The sequence below is a fragment of the Gopherus flavomarginatus genome, chromosome 6 (assembly GCF_025201925.1).
Source record: "Gopherus flavomarginatus isolate rGopFla2 chromosome 6, rGopFla2.mat.asm, whole genome shotgun sequence".
In the NCBI taxonomy this organism is placed as follows: domain Eukaryota; kingdom Metazoa; phylum Chordata; order Testudines; family Testudinidae; genus Gopherus; species Gopherus flavomarginatus.
In genome coordinates, this window is record NC_066622.1 from 123,357,764 (window position 1) to 123,365,469 (window position 7,706).

A 7,706-nucleotide genomic window follows, 5' to 3' on the forward strand; every position below is an offset into this window, starting at 1 on the left:
TCTTAGGTACCTATTTCTCCCCATGTGTTGTATAGGGAGCCTAGGTACCAAACTCAGGCTTTGGGGATTATAGTGTTGTTCCTATGATTTTCTAGGAGCCTGAAAAAGTTAGGCGTCATGACACTCAGCATTGCGATGCCTAAGTCCCTTTGTGGCTCCCACCCCATGTTCCTCTTCCTTGCTGGTGCTTTATTTAACATCCTAGCTGAATACATCACTTACTGGACTGTAAGCATCTCTAATCCCTTTCCTGTACTCCAGTGTACGAGCTTTTCAAAACACACAAACACTGAGAAATATAAGCAATAGTGTGGCTCATTGTGATCAGTGAATGTTTACTTCAGTTTTTAAGCAGGTGATTACAGCAGAGGTATAACCATCTGGGCTCAGACTCTCCAGTGGAAATCCAGTAGTAAACATGCCACGTGAGATGTGTTCTCGACATTGGCAAATAAGTGCCATCTGTTTCTCCCCGTAAGACTATTAGCAGTCTAATAAAGGCAAAGCGATGCATGAAAGTTGGTATGAGGTGAAAAAGAGTCTGAGATTAAAGGTTTGATTGCAAAGTGAGATGCTGGGGAGTGAGTGTGTGTGTGTGTATGTGTGTGTGTAAGTAAATCCCTTTCCCTAAAAGCACACTCTCATGCACAGGAGAAAAGACAATTCCAATGGAGAGAGGAATGAAGCAAAAGTGCCCCATACTTTTCAGAAGTTTGGACACAGATCCCACTGATGTAAAATACATACAACTAGCTCAAAACCTCACAATCTGCCCTGAAGGAGGGGCAGCATAAAGCTACACAGGACCAGGAGCAGACCAGAGGATGACTTTTGACTCCAAGTCATTCCTCCTATGCTTCCCTCATTGCTTTGGATAGGGAATAAATTACGGCACCACTTTGAGTTCCTGTCCCGTTACTGTGGCTGGTAAGGCGGGGCGGGAACTGGATCCATGGGTCTTATTACTCCCAGCCTCTCTTCACCGGTGTGCCAACTTGCTTGAAAGGGAAGTTTCATATGAGTAGCACTTCGTCATCCTCTTGCAGCTGAAGCAAGGCCCAGCATGGAAGTGAGGGGGGAGCCTTGCTTCCTTTCATGGCCAAGTAAGCTGTGACAGTAACAGCTGTGACAGAGAAAAGCTCAGCCAGTTTTTGATACTTTGTCACTCTTCCTGCGCTCCCAAACAACTGCAGCTTATCTCCATTATATAGCATTCAAAGCCCAATTATGGGTTTCTCATCACATATTGTAGAAGATTTTAAATCAATATCTCACTCCTCCATGGAAAGAAGAAAACATCCAACTTAAAAAACTATCTAGCCAAGCGAAGGGTTTTATATGACCACCGGTTGCCAAGGTGTTCGATCACCTTCCATGTAAAATCAGTAGCAATAGCAGAGGCCCCAGTAGGCTTCTTGGAGTATCTGGGATTTCACCCTTTTCAGGGCAAAAACTGTTTGGGGCTAAGTAGTTTGGTTTTGAGGTTTATATTTTATTAATTTCCTCTTCTCCTCCCCTCCCTTTTTTTTGATTAGTTGGGGTTTATTGAGTAGCAGGGGGTACCAGTGGTGTGTGTGTCACTCTGAGCATGGACAGGCTTTTCCAAAGAGAGAGAGGTTTTGCAGCGTTTCCTACAGATGATCAGCCTCTGGCTTTGCCTGCTCTCCTCTGGGAGTTTGGGCCATAATCAGATCACCTCGACAGCGAATACTGTGTGCCCGCAGCCCGCATCTCCCATGCCTCACCCGAGCTTTGCGCTCTGGACTGTTGCAGGTGGACGCAGCTGTCATGGAGGTTCATAGATTGAAATTCAGTCCTTGACGTAGCTGAGGCTTGGTCTGTTAAAATTAGGACCAAGGGCTTAAACGGGCATCAGTAGCTATCTGGAGCCAGAAGAGAGACTTGAGCTCTGACTTGGTGTGCTCAGGGTAGCCTAAATCATGGAGAAGGCAGGCAGCCACATTCTGTACCAGCTGGAGCCTGTGCATCAGCTTCAGATACAGCAATTTACAGAAATCCAGTCCAGAGGCAATGGATCAGTGTGCCTCAGTCCTCAGCATAGAGGAAAGGACAACATTTCCTAGCAAGCTGGAGGTAAAACAAGGTAGTTTTAGATACTGTTGCTACCTGGTCAGCCAAGCTTAGTGAAGGATCGAACAGGACCTCAAGGCTTTGCATCATTTCTGAATGCAGGCTGTATGCCTTTGATGGCAGGTAGGGATGTCTTCAGAGCAGTTCCTCTTTCCACCAGCATCACCTGGGTTCAGCATGAGCCAGCTTAAAAATACAAGCAGCCTGATTTCCCCAGGTGATGAGCAGCCTCTCCCCCTGAGCCGCCCATTGAAATCATTGACAACTGTGGCAGTTGCAAATCGCTGAAAATCAGGCCACTTATTTAGGTGGATGTAGAGGCCTAACCTGAAGCATCCAAGTTTGAACATTTTGGCCTAAAAAAAATGACATATACTTCTTCTCAAGTCTCAAGCTTTATCTTACCCCCTTGGTACACTTCCCTTCCCCCTCAATAACAGATTCCTTTAAAGGTGCAATGACAAAAGGGACCAGCAGGACATCCTTCAGCGCTACTGAGGCCAGGGCACATTTGTCTCAAGGCATGTTCAACAGTTCTGCAGCAAACAGAAGCAGTGTCAGTTTCCTAGCCACAAGTGAGCTAAGGAAGAATATTATACCATCGTACGAGGAGATGGCAGAGCCCTAACTGGAGTACTGGTTAGGGCTCCTTACAGCTACAGGGCTATATATTCTGGATATGACATAGAGAGAAGCACTCAGATGCTCAGAGATATAAAGGGCCTTCGCTATGGGCTTGAAAAGCTTCTGTCGCATTGATCATGGGCTTGATCCTAGGCAGGGAAAAAGGGTTAGGTCTGAAGGGCAAAGTCTGAAGTAGTGACGGGACTGCAGGGGACTGCGGCCTGGCATTAGTGAGTGCCGTTACTCAGCCTATAGATTACTCTTGCCTGGTAGCAGGAATAAGGCCAGAGAAAGAGGCATAGCTGTGCATTTCGTTGTCATGATGATTGCAGTTAAGCTGCTATTTCCTCAGACTTGCACTTTGTCTGCCCACATCAAACCCTAGCCTCTTTTCTAGCTAGTCCATCTCTAATTTTTTTCCCAGAGGCACCTACCACTATGTTGTTTTGGAAGTAAGAGAACTGACACGGAAGGTGCTTGACACTTAGGACCACTCAGTCATGTTGCTTGTGCCCACTTGTTAAGTTAACTTGTGCTCACAAATTCGCTGCAGAGCAACAACTGTATTGATCACTCTCATGATTTCATTGCAAGTCTAACAATATTTGGTGTTTTTCCTTAAAGCCCCAGGTCCAGGATTCACAGGATTAGGAGACCCTCAGCTTTCATTTAAAAAAAAAAGTATATTGCTGGTCCTCATGGTTACTGAAAGAAGCAGGAAAATGTGAACCATAAGGGCTACAACACCAAAATGTATTAATTTTAAAATCTCAAGATGTTTTAGGACCTGACATGATTTTTGAACCTTTGGGGGTTGGCAACACACAACCGCCCTTTATTTTAAGAGACATTTGGGGCCCCAAACTCCCTATGTTCCACACTCCCTGCTGTCCCTTTGCTTTTGTTGTTGGAAATGATTTACGTTGGACATACAGAATCATGAAATGGAGGCTACAGAAAGATGTTAAGGAAGGAAGCCCATAGTCTTTAACACTGCTGCATGAAAAATATTTTGCTGCCCCTTAGTCTGGGTTTTTGTCACACTACACAGCCCACATTCAGGTATGGCAGAGTGAATGATATGGCAACAACCTTGTCCTCCCTGCTGTGTGCCATGCAAAGAGGAGCAGAAATCTAAGCCAGGTGTTGAATGTTGTGTGCTGTTGAGTGTTGTGTCCTCTCCTGTTGTTACATAGACTTGACTCTCCCACACTGTCAGTTCAGCGCCTGTCACAACCACTAAATTAACTTAAAGAGTTTAAAACACCTCCCAAAGACCCCTACTAATAAAAGGTCACCTTGCCCAGCACTGTAACACAAATGTCTAGGAACAGCAGGATAGCCTGATATACAGGGTTTTCTCAATGTCACATCATGCCTGACACTGGGAACTATTTGAATTTCCTTGCTTCAGTACCGCTTTACCATTCTCTACGCTCCCCAAGACTAGGTTCTGTCATTATAGACTCCTAATGAATTATATCACCCCAGCATTGCAACATCTGGTTTGAGAAACAAACATCTGGGATAAGCAGATAGTGGTTGTGACTGATGGTTTCAGCCTAAGACACTGGAGAAAGCATGCAGGACCAGTTCGGTCTTACAGGAAGCTCGTCCCTCTAGTGCTGTCAAGGACAATGTCAAGTCAGGATACTGGCTGCATTAATGTTGGATGTACGGGCAAAAGGTGCATTGAAGCATCTCAGATTCACACACGATCTGCATGTTGAAATGGAAAGAGGAAAAACTCTTTCGCAATTGTTACTATAAGTTGTTAAGCACAAGGGAGGTGCTTGGTGCTGCACAAGAGACAAAAGGACTGCAGGCTCTGCTCAGTCTTACAATCTAACAGCTAGAAACAGAAAAGAAAGTGCAACAGGAAACCCAAAGACATGAGTAAAAGGTTGGGAAAGGCAGAAAGGGGTTGCCCTCATACTTTCCTCTCCTCCCCATGCCCTGTTGCCCCAGAATTCAACCCATGAATTCAACACATTGGTCATGCTTCATTTCCAAGTCCCCCTATCTTCCATGCTGGCAGAATAGTATGGTAATCTCTTTGTAGCCACACATTGTTACCCCCGCTACTATCGGGAATACTTGCCCTGGGGTGACGAGGCCCTCTCTGTACAGTAAGAGCTGAGTGCTGTGTACTGTCTTTGTGAAATATGTTTTTAAATGTTGATCCAGCTTTAGATACACATTGCTCACTTACGCCTCTTTTTTTAGACTTGCACCATTTCCTGTCTCCTGTGCCCTGGCGACAAGTTCTACAGCATGATTAATTGCATCTACAATAGGGTGGTGACCACCGGTGACGCCTACATTGCCTAGGATGGCCATGTCTTCTTGATTTTGTGTGCTATCTGCATAAATACTGACCTGTATTTGATGTAGGTCTGCTCTGAATCTAGTCCCTAGCCCAGGTGCCTTCAACCTGTAAAGGGAGACGTGTCTTATTCTGCACAGCATCAGCTGAGAGTGGTGTGAAAGGAAGCCAGGAACTCCTCCCTATGTTCTCATACTGGCTCTGCCATAGACCTCTGTGGGTTTTAGGCAAGTCATTTGCCATTTCTGGACACCAGTTTCTCGATCTTCAAAATAGGGGAGTTGCAAATGTTACCTAATGGGTTAGATGAGTGGTAGGGTGGTCCACTGGTTAGGAAGCTATCCAGGGTCCTAAGAAACTCAGGTCAAGTCTCTCTTTAGCCACAGATTTCCTGTGTGACCTTGGGAAAGTTATTTAGTCTTAGTTCTCCCTCTGTAAAATGAGGAAAATAGCCCTTACTTTGCAGGTCTATTGGGAAGATAAATACATTAGAGGTTGTGCTGAGGTACTCAGATACTGTGATAATGGTGGATAGGAAAGCACCTGAGAGAGTCAGTCACCTCTGGGTTGCTGATGGTGGAAGCCAAATGGCAGAAAGTCTGCCAGAAGTTGGGTAAAGTGCCTTCAATCTCTACTATTCCAGACCTAGAGCTGGCTAGTGCAGCTAACAAATTACAACCCCTTGCATGTGTGGGAGTTAATCCGGCCCTTTGTTTCCAGTGCTTTGAAGATGAAAAATGCGGTATAAACCAAGCACTTGCTACTTAGCGACGTGACAAACACCTTACCTGGATTTGATTTGTACATGAATCTGCCTCCATGTCAAAAATGGACTGTTTACTGTGCCCTGAGAGCCTGATTCTGCTCACACCTACACTGGTGTAAATCAGGCATAATTCTACTGAAGTTATGGGAGCTGCACTGGTGTAAATGATAAAAAATCAGACTTTTCCTGGTTTATTGCACTACTAGACTAAAATAATTAGTCTTGATAGCTTAACACTGCTGGCATTTAAAAAATGAAATGGTACCTTCATAATACTGTATGGAAATATCTAACCAGTAAATATTTATCACAGCTGTGCTGTGCAATGGTCTGTTAAATAAATATTGCTTTGAGTTTGCTTTTCTTATCACTAATCTTAGCTTTTATACAAATTATGTGACATGGTTTACCTGTTTCAGATTTGGTACTGAAACATTTTTATTAACATATTTGGCATCCAGTGATTCCATAAAAAGTAAATAACTCACTGCTCTAGCGCAGAGTATGACTTATTATTAATTATAATCACGGTTACTACAATCCTTCTCTCTGATTGAGTGGTGATATCAAAAAGCTCCAACATGAATTTATCCAGTTCTTATGGATCAGAAAGATAGTAGAGGTAACACAGACTTTTAAAGGGATGGGAACCTGAAATGTTTTGTTTATTTCTTTATATTGCTTTTTACTGGTGTTTAAAAGGCAAAAATAAGGAGACAGGTCAACTCTTGCTTGCCTCATTCCTGGTAGTAGGGCTATTGACAATTAAGTGCAACTCATACAAGTAAGGAAATAAGAACATGGTGCTCTGTTTGGGGGAAAAAAACCCTTTCTTGTTAATAAAGTGCAGAAGTTGAAATGTAAGTAAACTAACTAATGAGGCCTACACATTGCAGAAATCCATGTGTCTTTTCACCTGAGGACAAAAGAATAATAGAAAACTTCGTATTAAATAGGATTGAGAGCTACTGTAGAGGGAGGCACATTGGCCCCTCTGTCTGCAGTAATGATATGGTACAGGAAAGAGCATGAGCTTAAAGGAGAACAGTTAGTGTGGGCTCGGGTTTTAATCTACAGGGAGCAGAATCAGAACCTCAGATTAAAAGGGGAACTTGTAATTTTTTGTAAGTCCCATGCAAGTGACACAGTGTGTGTGGCTCAATCATACTCATTAAGTACAGTGAGCAATTACAGCTAAAAGCTGCTGGTGTCTCACTAACAGCCAGGCAAATGCTTTCGGTGAAGGATGGGGAATGAATTTTGATGATAAAAGGCTTTCAGGCTGCAGGTTGAAATGGAAAGAGGAAAAACTCTTTTCTATGTCTACATTAACTGTTGCATTTGTGGAGGCTCCTTTGAAGCCTCTAGACTTACAATAGGACACCATTCATAAAGCATCTCTGTCAACTACCGCTATTTTGTATAGCAATTAATTATTCCTGTGAAACAGATGACAACTGTGAGCAGTATCATTAGTACCACAAGCTCCTGCTTTACAGTGAAGAAATAACAACTCCCCGTGTCACTTGTGAAAGCAGCTCCTGCTGCTGCTCTTTTTTTCACCTTTGCTGCATAAAGCACCTTCTGTCACGGAAGAGATTTCACTCGACTTGTCCCTAGTGGCTGATGCAATTCAGATGTGTTTGTTGTGACCCAGCACGAAGCCTCCTGCCCACCCACATAGACATGGTCAGTCCTGGTCTGGCTGGAACATATTTAGAGAATTACATAGGCTTTGAAAATGTATAAGTACAAAGCTTAGAGTAGATATGGGGAGGCAAGGAGAAAAATAAGGACACATTTCGTAAGTGAGTTGAACTAGGAGAGACTTATGCAAGGCTAGTAGTCCAAGAAATTCAGTGCTAGGAGGCCTTCGTTAATGCACTCTTAAGGTTCCGA